Here is a 17,569-nt window from a genome sequence, read left to right on the forward strand (position 1 = left end):
TTGTTTTTTAACATTCCACAACCTTATTTAATAGAATGTTCTTCATGACACCTCTTTGGATGTAAACACAGCTTGGTGTATAGAAGTTCATTCTGATGATTAGAGACCTGTATGACTAAGGCAGTTTCTAGACCCCTCCCCCTAACCCCAACATGTTTTCCTAAAAGTCTGTGGGACAACTGAAGAGGAAGCATATTCATCCCTTTCCAAATGGGGACAATGGGACTCCTCTCGGAATGTTATTTTACAACACAGCCTCCTGAAAGTGGCAGCCTCCCCGTCAGCCATTTCAGCACGGCAGTTACAGCTGCACACTTTGGAAGCAGTCAGGTCTCAAGTCTGATGTCGGAAGAGCATTTCAGTCCACTTCTGCTTTAGCAAGGGTGAGTGGTGTCTGGCAGCCCCACTGGTCAGGGTTCTAGCCTTTGATGACAGCAATCGGTCTCAGTTTAATGGCCTTCTTGCTGATTCCAGCATCATGGCAGGTGTTTACCACATCTGTCATGTTCTTATAGGACTCAGGAGCCTCTTCCATAACCAGTTTGGGTGAGGCAACACGGATTGCAATTCCCATATCTGCCAATTTGTCTAAGACATCCTGGAAATCTAAATTACGTTGAGATTTTGCACGAGACAAAGCACGCCCCGCTCCATGACAGGTTGTCCCAAAGGTCTCAGTCATGCCCTGTTCAGTGCCAGTAAGAACATAACTACAGGTTCCCATGGTGCCACCAATGAGCACTGGTTGTCCAATCAGTTGGTAATCAACAGCAATGAGGGGATGGTGAGGAGGGAAATCACGGGTGGATCCCTTCCTGTGAACTAACAGTGTCCGTTCTTTTCCATCCACTACATGCTGTTCTACTTTGGCAATGTTGTGAGAAACATCATAGATCACATGCAGGTCCAAGTCATCAGGGGTTGCGTTGAAGACCTTCGCAAAAGCCTGATGGGTTAAGAAGGTCATGGAAGAGCAGTTGACCCAGGCATAGTTCCCAGCCGCTGCCATTCCCTTCAGGTAGTCCTGACCCTCTGGGGAAGCGATTAGAGCACAGGCCAACTGCCAGTCATTGACTATAATCTTGTCCCTCTTCATAGCCTTTTCCATAGCTACCAGTGCATCTGTGGCTACTTGGTGGCCCAAGCCTCTGCTTCCACTGTGAATCATCACACACAGCTTTCTCTTATGGTTGATGCCCATTTTCTTAGCAGCATACTCATTGAAAATCTCATCCACAACCTGATTTTCTGCATAGTGGTTGCCTGCTCCCAGGGTTCCCAACTGAGGAAGAACTCTTTTTCTGGCCTTCGCAGAAAACTTATTGGGGTCAGCTTGCAGCATCCTTCCATATTCCTCACAGTGCTCCTTGTCTTCAGCCCAGGCATAGCCTTCTCTTAGGGACCAGTCCACACCCATCTCTAAAGCCTCCTCCAAGTCTTTGGCATTCATCGGGATGACACCTTTTGATCCCACCCCAACAGGAATGTGGTCAAACATACCTTGGGCAAGTTGCTCCTTCACAGGCTGAACATCACTTTCATCTAAATTGGTTCTTAGCAAACGGACACCACAGTTGATGTCAAATCCGACACCACCTGGGGATATCACTGCTTCGGGGTCATTCATGTCAAAGGCCACCATATTCCCAATAGCAAACCCATAGCCTGAATGGACATCAGGAAGGCCAATAGATCTGTGAACAATCCCAGGCAGGGCTGCCACATTGCCAATCTGTTTCATGGCTGGCAGGAAGCCACCAACACCACCACCTTGACAAGCATTCCTTAATTCCTCAAACATTATTTTCTCCAGAAAATTTACTAGTTTCATATTAACTAGTAAAGGTCTCATTTCACCAAAGAACACCTTTGACACATAGAAGGACCAAAAGTCCCCTGGGATACCAAGCCAGAAAGGGAGAAGGGCAGGGGGCCTCAGCCATGTACCCTGACACCCACAACCAATCCCAAGGGTGGGGAATGATGGCCTCAGCCATGCCCCCCTGACATGTGCACGCAGCCCAGCAGATACCACCAAGCCACTGCAGGAAGAGCCCAGGGCCTCCCAGCCAGGACGATGGGGGCCTGAGGCCTTGCCCACACCTCCCCGACATGTACAGCCAGCCCAGCAGTGACCACCAAGCCTCCAAAGAAAGTACCCCAGGCTCTCCCAAGAAGGGACAGTGGGGGGCCTTGGGCCTCAGCCACCCCACCGGACATGTGCAATTAGCCCAGTGATGACCATCAAGCCACATCACAAAGGGCTCCAGGTTCCTGAACTTGGATGTTGTGTGGTGAGGGCTTTTCCACACCCCCCTTACATCCACACCCAGCCCAGAAATGACCAAGCCACTGCTGGAAGCCTCCCAATCACCCCTATGGGAATGAGGGGGGTGCCACAGGCCTCAATCCTGCCCCTCCTCCTCCTGCCTTCTTCCATTCCATTTTCTTCCCCTTTCCCCTTTCCCCCTCCCTCCCAACTACTCTACAACAACATCTAGAATGTAAAAATTATTATTAATAAAATTTCATTTTCTTTAAAAAAAAAAAGCCTCTTTTGTTCTAATGAGGCCACTGTTGGTGTGCCTGTAGATAGCTTCAAGATGGGGCTGGTTGCCAGAAAAACTAAAGCATGATTAGAGGGTTGCAATTTTCAGTTACACCACACCCCTGACCTCTGGAGAAGGAAGAGGGGCTGGACTTTGAGTTAGTCACCAATGGCCAATGATTTAATCAATCATGTATATATAATGAAACCTCCATAAAAATCCTAAATGATGTGGGTCAGAAAGCATCCAAGTGAGTGAACACAATGAGGTATAGGGAAGGTGGCGTGCCCAGAAAGGGCACAGAAGCTCTGAACCATCCCCATAACCTGCCCTATGTATCTCTTCCATTTGGCACTTCTTATTATGTGATTCTATTACCAGCTTATTATAAAGGATAACTGTGGAGTATACTAACATTTATAAAGCAAATGTATATCACAGGGCCTAGTTTCCAAAGCCCTGTAGTTTCAGGTATAGCCTAACTTTTTAAAATCACATATGGAAATGTTAAGCTTGCAAAAGACAGGAAACTTTCCCCAGGCTAACGTCTCTGATGTAGATAGAGAATTGTAACACAGCAAAATTGTGGGCTCAAGGACAGATGTCCTTGGTGCAGGTTAATGTAAAGTTGCTTTATTGTGGGCTGGTCCATGGCTCACTCGGGAGAATATGGTGCTGATAACACAAATGCCACAGGTTTGGATCCCATACAGGGCTGACTGGTTAGCTCACTGAGTTAGCATGGTGCTGACAACACCAAGTCAAGGGTTAAGATCCCCTTACCGGTCATTTAAAAAAAAATTTTTTTTTAAAAATAAAGTTGCTTTATTGTTATGCAAAAGTACTGAGGAAACCGCTATAGGAAAAGACAGTATTTGCTAAGAACAAGCTTTTGTTGGTGGATCAACTTAACCTTTTGCAAATTGTATTATGGAATGTCACTTTGTTATTTCACTGATGTTACCAGCTTCTATTGTTAAACTATACTTAGCCATAACTCCACCTAAGTTCTTTTTCTGTAACTTTCTGGCCTGGAGAATAAAAACTGAGAAAGAACCCCATTCCAGTGTTAATTTTCCAAGGAGGAATGCCTCTCTTTTGAGGGTTCCTGGAAATTAACCCCTTCAAGGTCTCTCACTGCTCAGAAGAAATGGGCTTTGAGTAATCCTTTGTGTCTCCATCACCCAGGGGAAGAGAGGTGACAAAGAGAGTGCAACAGATGACAATAAACTGGTAATAGTACATAAAGTGCCTTCCTGAGTTCTGTGGAGAGGTGACAAAGAGAGTGCAACAGATGACAATAAACTGGTAATAGTACATAAAGTGCCTTCCTGAGTTCTGTGAGGTATTCTAGCAAATTATCAAAACTGAGAACAGGGTTATGGAAACCCCTAACCTTACAGCTATTTTGTCAGAATTTCAAGTGGCTTGCAACTGGCACTGAAGTGAAGGCTGTCTTGTGGGACTGAGCCCTTAACCTATGGGATCTGTGCTAACTTCAAGTAGTGTCAGAACTGAAATGAATTGAATTGTAGGAAACCCAGTTAGTATTCAGAAATTTGGAAAATTGGTTGGTATGAGGAAAATCCTACACATTTGGTGTCAGAAGTGGAGTGAGTAAAAGTAGTTCAGACCTGCCAATCTATTCTCCAATCTTTTCCCAGAATTATTTCCAGAATGTATATATGACCATGCTACTCCTCTGTAAACGATTCTTTAATTCATCTCCATTATTTTCAGGACAAAGTACTCTGCATTTTCTGGTCCTTGTCTAACTCTCAGTCTTGATCTTTTGCAATTCCCTCTTCACCACTATATGCTAAAGTCATAGTAACCTGAAGTAGCCAAAATGATTTTAAATAGAAGTTGAAAAACATACATCATCTGATTTTAAGTCTTATTATAAAGCTACATTAATGAAGACATTGTGATCAAACAATGGACACTTAGATCAATGGAACAGAATTAAAGTACCAATAATAGACCCAAAATATATGGTTAATTGATTTTTGATAAAGTCACCAAGATAATTCAATGGAGAAAAGATAATCTTTTTAACAAATGGTGTTTGCACAATTGAATATCCATATGGGAAAAAAAAGAAACTCAGCTCTTATCTACACCAGATATATACAATATGTAAATATAATAATGTATTATCAATATATGCATTTTATAATATCATGTGTATAATGACAATAGTATATATATGATATGCAATAAATTAGAAATGTATGATAGACTTAAATGTGAAAGCTAAAAGTACAAAATTTATTGAAGAAAACATAGGAGAATATTTTCATGATGTTTGTTTAGGCAAAGATTCCATACAACACCAAGACCATGAATCAGAAAAGAAAGAATTGATAAGTTGGACTCCAAAATTAAAAACTTTTCCTCATCAAAAGATACCATTAAGAAAATGAAAAGTCAAGCTAAAAGAATAGGAGAAAATATTCAATATATATATATGACAGAAAAACTTGTATCCAGAATGTATAAAAATGTTATGACTCAATATTCATATGAAAACCAATTAAAAACTGGGTAAAACAGTTGAATAGGCACTTCACAAAAGACGATATATAAATGGCCAATAAGCACATGCAAAAGTATCCAACATCTTTAGTGATTAGGAAAATGCAAATTAAATTGTAGTGAGATCTCTCTAGGATGGCTGCAATAAAACAGCAACAACAACAACACCACCATGTATTGAAGAGTATTTGGAAAAACCAGAATTTCTGTACATTACTTGTGGGAAAGTAAAATGGTACAACCACTTCGGAAAACTTCTGCAGTTTCTTATAAAGCTAGACATTTACCATACTACCCAGCCATTCTACTCCTAGGTATTTTCCCCAGAGAAATAAAAAATATATGCCCCCACAAAGAGTGTGCATGAATGCTCATATCAGTTTTATTCATAATTTCTCAAAACTGGAAACAACCTGAATGTCCATCAACAGGTAAAATGAATAAATAAAATGTGGAATATACACACAATGGATTACCACTCAGTAAACAAATCACTGAAATATACAACAATAAAAATAAATCTCAGAATCATTTTGCTGAGTGAAAGAAGTCAGACACAAAATTTTACATCTTGTATGATCCCATTTACATAAAATTTTAGAAAAGGCAAACTAATCTATAGAAACATTGTTGTCCTGGGACCAGAAGTGGAGAGAGGTATATTAGTTTTCTGTTGCTTATAACAGTATACCTGAAACTGGGTAATTTATTTAAAAAAAAAAAAAAATTGTGTCTTACAGTTTTGGAGAATGGAAGTCCAAGTTCAGAGGTGCATTTGGTGAGGACCTTCCTCTTGATGGGAGTCTGCAGAGTCCTGTTGCAGCACAGGGAATCAAATGGCAAAGAGGAAAGGGTGCTTACTAAAGTGCTTCTACCTGTCCTTATCAAGCTGCTAGTGCCAATTTTGTGACAACCATTCATCCATAAACCCATTAATTCAAGAATAGTCCAATCACTTCTTAAAGGCCCACACCTTTTAAATACCATATTGGGATTAAGCTCCAGCGTGAGCTTGGAAGGACATTCAAATCACAGCAGAAGTGATGCAGTGCAAGGGGCCCTAGGAAACTAGAAAAAAATCTGTATCTTGATTCTGGCAGTAGTTTCTCGAATGTATACATAGATCAAAACAGCAAATTGCATACTTTAAACGAACACAGTTTATTATACGTAAATTACACCTCAATAAAATTGAAAAAAAATTAAAGAAATCATACCGGATCTTTTGTAGTTGCTCAAACATACCATGTTCTCTCACACCACCATGCCATCATGAATAGTGCTCTTTCTCCTTAGGACATGCCCTGTCTCCCAACCCCATTACCTAACTTTGCCTGGCTGACTCTTCCTTCCTCTTTTAAAATTAATCCTCACAGCTGCTGACTCTGGAAAACATTTCCTCACCATATCTGGGCTAGCACCCTTCTTATTTCTTCCCACAGCATTCTATACTTAATTGAATCAGCACATGGAAAAAAAAAATATAAAGATGTTCACATTCCATGTAGGAAAATCAGAGGGGTGAATTCTCACTAGAATCCCAATAGCTTGGCTACTGAGAAGTCTCCCAGTGATCAATTATGATCTTGGTTTAAAAAAAAAGTACCTCAAGTATTCCACCCTCAGCCCAGGTCCAGAAACACTATATCCGTCAGCATACTAAAAGCAGATCAGAGGTCTACTGACCTTAAACAAACTCAGAAGACACGACAAGAAAATCTATATCAGGAACTAAAATACTTCAAGTCCATACAACTAGCAGATTTTCTTCCCCCGCAGGCCATGAATTTTCTGTAATTCACACATAGGAATGGCCAAAAAGCATTTGCTCAGGTAGTGAATTCTATGTTGCTTCAGGGACAGAACTAGAATCTATAAGATGTTTGTTCATTATCAGAAAGATATTTCTTACCAAGCAGTAGTTCAAATACGGGATCGATTATCTCAAATATTATATGTATTTCCTGTCACTGGAACTGCTTGAAATAGTTGGCTGGGCCTCTGCTGTCGAGTGGCAGAAGATGTAAGCCATCCTAATGTAATAAGGTCTGTTGGTCAGTAAAGTTCCAGCTTTCAGTGCCTATGCATTTTCCTGTCTTACATCCTGGCACATAGTAATTCATAAGATACAATGTGTTAATCCACTCTATAAGAGAGCATTTGTTCCCTCAGTCTAGTTGACGATAATTTTTTAGCCACAGCTGATGCTCCAAACCACTTTTTCATTTTTTTATATGTTTGATTGCTTTTTCCCTTTTTTCTTTTCTCGTTAGTAGTTTCCTTTTCAGTGTGAAAAGCCAAACTGGATTAATGGAGATCCTTGAGGCAAGATATGTAGTAGCGTACTTCAAAAAGCCCAGACATTGGGATCAGACACATCTGTGTTCCACCCCAACTCTGCCAACTCTGTAACTTTAAGCAAATTATGTAACCTTTCTGATTCTAAGTTTTCTCACCTGTAAAATTTGCGTATTTTCCTTTCCTCACAAATTGTGAAAGTTAAATGAGATAACATATGCAAAACATCTAGTTTATGTCAAATGTTTAATAAATGTTAATTCTCATGTTCCTCAGTTTATATAGGAAAGACAGATGATGAGTAGAACATCAAGGTATCAATTTCACATACTTTCACTCTGGTTTTACATACTTCAAAAGCCTAAGAGCCCTTTAGGTCAGGCCAGTATGGTATTCATCTTTGAATACGTAATGCCCAGGCTTGATGCCAAGATATTGAGCTCTTAATAATGTTTGCTTAGTAATTAAAAGATCCAGGAAATCTTGGTTGGGTGGGTTTGCTTTTCCTCCAAAGATTTATATGGTCTTTCAACTTAAAGAAGCTCATGTTTTCCAGTGGGTAGTTCAATGGTAACCACAGGACAAACAAAAGCGAACTAGGAGGTCGTTTTAGTAATCTGGGTAGCGAAAATAGTTATAACGTCAAGGTGGATCTTATCAAGGCCAAGGAAGATAGAGAGAGGGAAGAAATGGATTAAAGCCATACAATGACACATATGTGAAGCATTAGTAACCTGCAAAAATAAGCTGTGTATCCTGAGTCATGCTATCCTTTATGATAGCATTTAAAGGATTGCATTTTACTTAGCTGTATCTCAGCCAGAGGTATTTACTCTGTAACCCTGCATCAAATACCCTCTGGTTATTGTGGCAACACACTTGCAGTTTCAGTTTGAGATAGGAAAGACAACAGTGATGAAGTGAAAGAAATACAGAAAGCCAGAAAAAGTCAAAAGAGAGTATGCACCTTAAAATGTTCTGAAAACTTGGGCTGGCCCAGTGGCGCACTGGAAAGTGCGCCGCTTGGGAGCATGGCGGTGCTCCCGCCGAGGGTTCGGATCCCGTGAGGAGACCGGTTCTGCTCACTGGCTGAGCACGGTGCAGGCGCAACACGGAGGGTTGCGATCCCGTTGCCGGTCCCCGGTACGGGCGCGACGCCGAGGGTTGCGATCCCGTTACCGGTCAGTAAAAAAGACAAAAAGGAAAAAAAAAATGTTCTGAAAACTAGAAGTGCTATTTAAAGCTAAAGTGACATTCTTATTGCCTGAGCCCATCAAGACACAGAATTGCAAGGTGCAGATTAGTACTTGTTTCAAGTGTTCGTTCAAGAAACACTAATGACGAAGAGCTAATTAGATGGATGGCATTGATAATAAGTGGTTTTCCTTAATTACAAGCCATTACAGCTCCATCTAGAAGTTAGACACAAAATTTTTTAAAGATGATTTCTCCTCTCCAGTATATATACTTGATACAAGAATAATGTTAATAGAAGTTGTATTGCAATTTATATTTAAAGAAATCTAATAATGAAATACAGGGTTTTCTGTTGTTGCTGTTCATGTATTAGGACCTAAAATTAGACAGGCCTTTAGCATATCAGCTCTAATATGGAAATTAAAGACATACCAACCAATCAAGGAGCAAATTATGGAGCTCCTATGATGGCTGTTCCATTCTGGGTTCTACGGAAATTTTAAAAATCTACAGAATACATAGTTAACAATAAGTTATTATTTAAAAATTAAGAGGGTAGATCTCATGTTAAGTGTTCTTACCATGAAAAAAAAAAAGCAGAAACAAAAACTAAAGGGACACAAGGAAATTTTTGAAGGTGATGGATATGTTTATATCATATGAAGCAGTCTTCCTCTCTGAAGGTTTTTAATTTTTTTCTCTATCCTTTTGCACTTCCAGCACTGTTTTCCTGCCCTTAAACTGGCTCTGCAAATTGATCTGTTTTGAGCCCTAAGTCTGTTTGCTCTCCCTAGAATCCTCCTTCTCTGAAGTTCCAGACAAGGTTAGGTTTCTGTTAATAAACAGTACCCTCTCTTTCTCTTTTCTTAATATTTAATACACTTACAGTTAATTGTTTAGCATCTTTATTCTAACGATGTAAACCGGATGTGGATAGAAACTGTCTGTTATGTTCAGTACTGAATCCCCCATACCTAAACATCATTCCAAACATATCTGAAGCATTCAATGGATATTTGGTAAAGGATAGAAGAGAGAAAAAACAACCTAATAAGGCACTAGCCACATTTTTCCAGACCAAACCCTACTTCTTAATTGATCCTACACCTCTAACACATGTTTCACCATTACCTCTGAACCTGGAAAACCAGATCCTTTTTGTTGCCCTTTATGAATCAAGTTCTGCTCCTTGTCATCAGCACTAATGGACAAGAACCACAATTTTTTGATTCAAAATACTCCCTAACTAACTGTGATACTGGAAAGATCCCTTCCTCACCCAACACCTCAGGGTCCTCCACTAAAACATAAGGGAATATGATTAGATTACATTTATGCTCCAGTATTTGAAAATTCTATCAATCGAACACTCAGGTCCTGAAGCACCCCATTTTGTGACAGTTCATCCTTATAAGCATTGGTGTGCTAAATCCAGCTTATACAGGCTCATGAGAGTCAACTGTGCACATCTCTTCTCAACCTGGCATTCAGTGGCATCACATTGGTACCTTGAAATCAGCCATGGTGGGAGTATGTATACCACAGCAATCAGCAAAAGCTATAAGTTAGGATTTTTTTTTTTCTGGAGCTGGTTGCTAAACATTTACTGGGACACCACTGACTGTAAGCTTTGGCTGCTACCGTGGGAACAGTGACTAGCCTTGGATTAAAACTTAGCACCAGTGCTACATGGAATGAAAAGTATCTATGTGGATAGTTCTTAAGTGAATATAAAAGGCAAAACCACATTATAGGCAGTGTACCTTAGTTCAGGATTCCCTAGAAGCAGACTTTGAGACAAGGATTTGAGTGCAAATGAAAAGTGATCCCAGGGAACACCAACGATGAGTCAGAGAAGGGAAGAAAGCCAATATATGGTACACGAATGAGCAGGCTTCTGCTATGGGCACCTGGGGCTCAATTCCAATGAGGATATCTAAGAGATTGTGTAGAACATGTCTCAGAATTGTCTCAACAGTAAGTGAGGGAGTTGGGATATTTGCCCACAAACTTCCACCCATTATTGGTTGAGCTGCTTCCATAGGCTTTAAGTCCCTGGAATTTTTCTCACTTGTCCCTATAATCTAAAGGCACCCAGGCTTCCCTTTGACATGATAATTTCCATTCTTCTGGGTATATACCCAGAAGAGGGATTACTGGATCGTATGGAAGATCTATCTGTAGTTGTCTGAGAAACCTCCATACTGTTTTCCACAATGATCGTACTAATTTACAGTTCCACCAACAGTGTAGGAGTGTTCCCTTCTCTACACACCCTTGCCAGCATTTGTTATTCACCATCTTTTTGATTATAGCCAGTCCAAATGGGGTGAGGTGGTCATCACAGCTCTGTTTACAATAACAAAGACATGGAACCAACCCAAATGTCCATCAGTGGATGATTGGATAAGGAAAATGTAGAATATATACACCATGGAATACTACTCTGCCATAAAAAAGAATGAAATTCTTCCATTTTGAACAATATGGATGAGCCTGGAGAAACTTATGTTGAGTGAAGTAAGCAAAGCAAAGAGGGTAAATACTACATGTACTCACTCATAAGTGGGAGCTAGGAGAGAAAGAAAGAAGGAAAGAAAGACTGCAGTGGTGCATGGGACTTGGAGAGAACATACTTTGGGATACAAAGTGGAGTCAGGGGGGAAGGGGAAGGGGTGAGAGGTGGGGGATAATTGGGCATGGTACACAGGGCACAGACACAATTTCTGGTGATGGGTAAGCTACCAGTGTGAATCTGGCCTTCACATTTTGGACATGAGGGGTGACAACCAGCTGTGCATCTAATGAATATTCATAACCAATAAAAAAAGATTAAAAATAACTAAGAAAAGAAAAGAAGGTTGAAATAAATAAAATTAGAAATAAAGAGGAGAAATTACAAATGATATCACAGAAATGAAAATGATCATAATAGATTACTATGAACAATTATACACCAACAAACTGGATAAACTAGAAAAAACTGGATAATTTCTGAAAAACATACAAATTACCAAGATTAGATCATGAAGAAAGAGAATATTGTAACAGATCTATACCAAGTAAGGAGATTAGAGCAATATTCAACAACAACAAGAAAAGCCAGGACCAGATTCCTTCACTGGTATATTTCTCCAAACACGTGAAGAAGAACCAACACCAATCCTTCTCAACTTTTCCCCAAAACTGAAAAGGAAGGAATGCCAACCAACTCATTATATGAGACCAGCATTAACCTGAAACCAAAACCAGACAAAGACACCTGAAGGAAAGAAAAGTACAGGCCAATATCCCTGATGAACATAGATGTAAAAATTCTCAACAAAATACTAGTGAACCAAATTCAACAGCACATTAAAAGGATCAGAAATCATGAGAAAGTGGGATTTATTCCTGGGATGCAGGGATAGTTCAACATATGCAGCTGTAACAAAATAACATAAACTAGGTGGCTTGTAAACAATAGAAGTTTATTTCTTGCACTTGTAGATGCTGGGAAGTCCAAGATCAGGGCCCCAGCAGATTTAGTGTCTGGTGAGTGCCTGTTATCTGGTCCATCAATGGTGCCTCCTAGCTTTGTCTTTATATGGTGAAAGAGGCAAGGGATCTTTTAGGGTCTTCTTTTATAAGGGCACTAATTCCATTCATGAGGGCTCCACCATATGACCTTATCAACTCCCAAAGGTCCCACTTCCTAATACTATCACATTGGTAATTAGGTTTTAGCATATGAATTTGAGGGAGACACAAACATTCAGACCACAGCACCATGTTAACAGAATAAAGAATAAAAAGTACACAATCATCTCAATAGATGTAAAAAAAAAAAGCACTTGACAAAGTTCAGCACCCTTTCATGATAAAAACTCTCAACAATGTATGAATAAAGGAAAATTAACTCAACATAATAAACACTATATATAAAAAACCCACAGCTAACATGATAATCAATGGTGAAAAACTAAAAGCTTCTCCTCTAAGATTAGGAATAAGGCAAGAATGTCCACCCTCACCACTTGTATTCAGTATAGTACTGGAAACTTAGCCAGAGCAATTAGGCAAGAAAAATACATAAAAGGTATCCAAATAGTAAAGGGAGAAGCAAAAGTATCCTTTTGCAGATGACATGATCTTCTATGTAGAAAACTCTATAAATACTCCAGGATAAATTTAGAACTAATAAGTTTAGTAAAGTTGAAGGACACAACATCAACATACAAAATTAGTTGCATTTCTATATACTAACAATAAATTACATTAAAAGGAGATTAAGAAAACAGCCCCATTTACAATAGCATCAAAGAGAATAAAATACTTAGATATAAACTTAACTAAGGAGGTTAAAGGCTTGTACACTAAAAAAAAAAAAAAAAAAAAACTTGATGAAGAAATTAAAGAAGACACAAATAAATGGAAAGACACTGCACATTCATAGATTGGAAGAGTTAAAATTGTTAAAGTGCCTATACTACACAAAGCAATATACAGATTCAATACAATCCCTGTCAAAATCCCAATGACATTTTGTACAGAAATATAAAAAGCAATCCTAAAATCATATGGAACCATAAAGTACCCAGAATAGCAAAAACAATCTTTTGAAAAAAGCTGGAAGCATCACACTTCACCATTTCAAAATATATTGTAAAGCTACAGTAATCAAAACAATATGATACTGGCATGAAGACAGACCTATAGACCAATGGAACAGAACAAAGAGCCCAGAAATGAAGCCACACATATATGATCAACAGATCTTTGACAAGGGTGCAAAGAATATACAATGGGGAAAGATAGTCTCTTCAACAAATGGTGTTAAGAAGACTGAATATCCACAAGTAAAAGTATGAAACTGAACCCTTATTCAACAACATACACAAGTATTAACTCAAAATGGATAAAAGACTTAAATGGAAGACCAGAACTGTAAAACTTCCAGAAGAAAACATAGGGAAAAGCTTCACAACATTGGTCTTGGCAATGATGTCTTAGATATGACCCCAAAAGCACAAGCAACAAAAGCGAAAATAGACAAGAGGGACTACATCAAACTAAACAGTATCTGCACAGCAAAGGAAACAATCAACAGAATGAAAGGCAACGTGTGGAATGAGAAAAAATATTTGCAAACCATATATATGATAAGGTTTTAATATCCAAAAATAAAAGGAATTTCTTTTTTCTTTTCTTTTTTGACTGGTAAGGGGTTCATAACCCTTGGCTTGGTGCTGCCTACACCATGCTCAGCCAGTGGGCGCACCAGCCATCCCTATATAAGATCGGAAAACATGGCCTTGGCGCTATCAGCACTGCACTCACCTGGGTGAGCCATGGGGCCGGCCCAAGATATAAGGAATTTCTGCAGCTCTATACAAGAAAAACTGATAACCCAAGTAAAAAATGGGCACAGGACTTGAACAGACATTTCTCCAAACGAGACATACAAATGGCCAACAGGTATATGAAAAGATGCTCAATATTACTAATGATTAGGAAAATGCAAACTAAAACCACAATGAGATTTTACCTCACACCTGTTAGAATGGCTATCATAAAAAATAATAATAAAAGATAAGTGTTGGTTGGTGAAGATGTGGAGAAATTGGAACCCTTGTACATTGTTGGAAGAAATGTAAAATGGTGAATCCACTATGAAAACAATATGGAGGCTCCTCAGAAAATTTAAAATAGAATTACCATGTGATCCAGCAATCCTACTTCTGGGTATTTACCCAAAATAACTGAAATCTAGATCTCAAAGACATATTTTAACCCCCATGTACATTGCAGCATTATTCACAATAGTCACAATATGAAAACAACTTAAATGTCCATCTATGAATGAATGAATAAAATAATGGTATTACATACAATGGAATATTATTCCTATTTCAAAAATAATGAAATCATGTCATATGAGACAACATGGATTAACAATGCAAACATTATGCTAAGTGAAATAAGCTAGTTGTAGGACAAATACTGCATGATTCCACTTATATGAGATATCTAAAATAGTCAAATTCATAGAAGCAAAGAGTGAATGGTGGTTGCCAGGGGCTGGGAGGAAGGGCTATCCAACAAGCACAAAGACTCAGTTATGCAAGATGAACAAATTCTAGAGATCTGATGAACGTCGTACCTACAGATAACAATACTACATTATGCACTTAAAAATGTGTTAAGAGTAGATCTCATGTTAAATTTTCTTACCACAATAAAAATTAACTAACTAGCTAAATTAATTAATTAATTAAGTGATGATTTAATTATTTAATTTAATTAATTGATTAATGAATTAAATGACTTAATTTAAACACAGATTTTTAGGCAAGTGCCCCAAATTATACTGAGCATAAACAGGAACCAGGAACTAAGCTAAGTGAGCTACAAGTACAGATGTAGAACTCTAAGCTCTAGCTATAATCATATAATTTCTTCTTGTGTGTCTTAAACTGGGACTATACATTAAATAACATGCCAGACTTGGAATTGCAAGATTATTCCACACAGCTGAATATTTTGTATTTTTTCCACACAGTTTAACCAGTAGAGCTGGCTTAGGAGAATCCGTAAAATGCGTATGCATATGTGTGTACATGTGCATGTGTTTTCCATTTTAATATGGTCCACCAAGGGAAACAGGCCACAAGTAAATGACTAAAGTCTGCATATGTCTCCTGTTTTTCTCATAATCACATTGTGGTGGCACCCTAGAAGCTCCAGGTGATACAAATGCTCAGGTTGGAAGCTTGGGATTCAGTGTAGAACAATGGAGCCCTTACAAAAGCCTGACTTTGAACTTGAGTCCCCAGGTAGGAAATAGCTATTGAGCCAACTCATAGAGTCCTTTAGGAATGGTAATCATAAATTCACTTACTTACCACCTAAGACCTTCCTTATATCTACTGACCAGCAAATTACTGCCTGACTAAGGGGAAGTGCGAATTAAGAGATATGAGTATTTTCCCCATATACAGAAAATTCACGGTTGTTGTGTTTTAATCCTAACAATAAGAACAAAAATAAGTAAAAGGTGTTAATCTAAGTATGTTTCCAGAGTAAAGTGATACATATGGTGTTAGCAGATCATTCCAGTCATTTACTTCACTATTTTTGCAAATACTGTAGAATAAATTAAATAGTTTGAATCCTTGTCTTTGGATTCTTAAAATTTGTTATGCAAATTTTAAAAAGTATGGAGAATTTAAATATTTTTAAACAAACTTACATATAGTGGGTAATCGATTTATACAGTTCCTCTAAGTTCCCTGGAAAGACATCAACTCATAATCAACAGTTTATAAATAACCACATGAATATAAATGTCATGTCAACAAAAACATATTACTCAATAAATTACAATCTCACCTATTGTTTCTTAAAATTTTTTTGCCACATCCTCTCTTTGATTTTTTTATAACCACACTGTGAAGTATACAAGAAACTACTATAACCCTAATTTCACAGATATGAATGAGAAAACTCTTGTCCTAGACCTCATATTTCATTAGTGACAAAGGGATCCAGTGTTCTTTATACTATGCTGCAAAATGTTTCCAGCTATTGATAAGACTTTGTTGAAATGACCTCTAAGGCTTTTGGCATCACTAAATAAATCTTTACATGAATTTGTTACATTACTGATAAATCTTTTTTTCTGATATGGCATTGTGGACTTAAACTTGGAGACCTAAAATTATGTTTTAATAACTCTACTGGTACTTACATTGATCAACTCACTATAGCTTCGTAGTGACACTGACCAAAAGGGTTTGCACACAATGTTACTATAATGTCCATCTGTGTGTGTGTGGTGGGGTTTGGGGAGGAAGATGATAACTATCGGAAACATACTGCAACATGAAACACACTACGTGAAATCAGTTTTGCAAATTGTAAAACATCTGTTATGTTTCAGTTTATTCCACTATGGTTCAAGAATTACACACTCTTCACCACAACAGGAATTGAAAGCAAAGATATATTATAAACATAATCTCATGGAAAGGTCTACCATTACCATGTCAGAATGCCAAAAATAAGTAAAGCTCCCTTCTCGATATTGCTTTTCTGTCCTTAAAACTTTGTACTCTTATTTGCCTCTAAAGCCACATGTTTATGTCTTTTTTTCCTCCAAATTTTATTTTGTCAATATACAATGTGGTTGATTATTGTGGCTAATTACCGAAACCTACCTCCCTCCTCCCTCTTCCCCCTCCTTCCCAACAATGTCCTTTCTCCTTGCTTGTTATATCAACCTCAAGGAATTTTAATTGTTATGTCTTCTTCCCTCCCCTCCCCGTTTTATTGTGTATTTATTTATCTATTTTTAGCTCCCACAAATAAGTGAGAACATGTGATATTTCTCTTCCTGTGTCTGACTTGTTTCACTTAATATAATTCTAAGTCCATCCATGTTGTTGCAAATGACAGTATTTGATTCTTTTTATAGCAGAGTGGTATTCCATTGTGTAGATATACCACATTTTCCGTATCCACTCATCTGATGATGGACATTTGGGCTGGTTCCAACTCTTAGATACGGTAAAGAGTGCTGCAATGAATATTGGGGAACAGGTATACCTTCAACTTGATGATTTCCATTCCTTTGGGTATATTCCCAGAAGTGGGATAGCTGGGTCACATGGTTGATCTGGCTGCAATTGTTTGAGGAACCTCCATACCATTTTCCATAGAGGCTGCACCATTTTGCAGTCCCACCAGCAATGTATGAGAGTTCCTTTTTCTCCGCAACCTCGCCAGCATTTATCATTCACAGTCTTTTGGATATTAGCCACCCTAACTGGGGTAAGATGGTATCTCAGTGTGGTTTTGATTTGCATATCCCGAATGCTGAGTGATGTTGAGCATTTTTTCAGGTGTCTGTTGGCCATTCATATATCTTCCTTTGAGAAATGCCTATTTAGCTCTTTTGCCCATTTTTTAATCAGATTGTTGTTTTTTCTTGTAAAGTTGTTTCAATT

The 17,569-nt window shown here is 38.4% G+C and overlaps 1 pseudogene; it reads right to left on the reverse strand.

Moving 5' to 3' along the window:
- Window positions 1-418: 418 nt before the first annotated feature.
- Window positions 419-17,569, reverse strand: part of LOC103593581 — a 125,393-nt pseudogene continuing 108,242 nt past the window's right edge.

This window comes from Galeopterus variegatus, unplaced genomic scaffold (genome assembly GCF_000696425.1).
Source record: "Galeopterus variegatus unplaced genomic scaffold, G_variegatus-3.0.2 Scaffold1371, whole genome shotgun sequence".
Classification (NCBI taxonomy): Eukaryota; Metazoa; Chordata; class Mammalia; order Dermoptera; family Cynocephalidae; genus Galeopterus; species Galeopterus variegatus.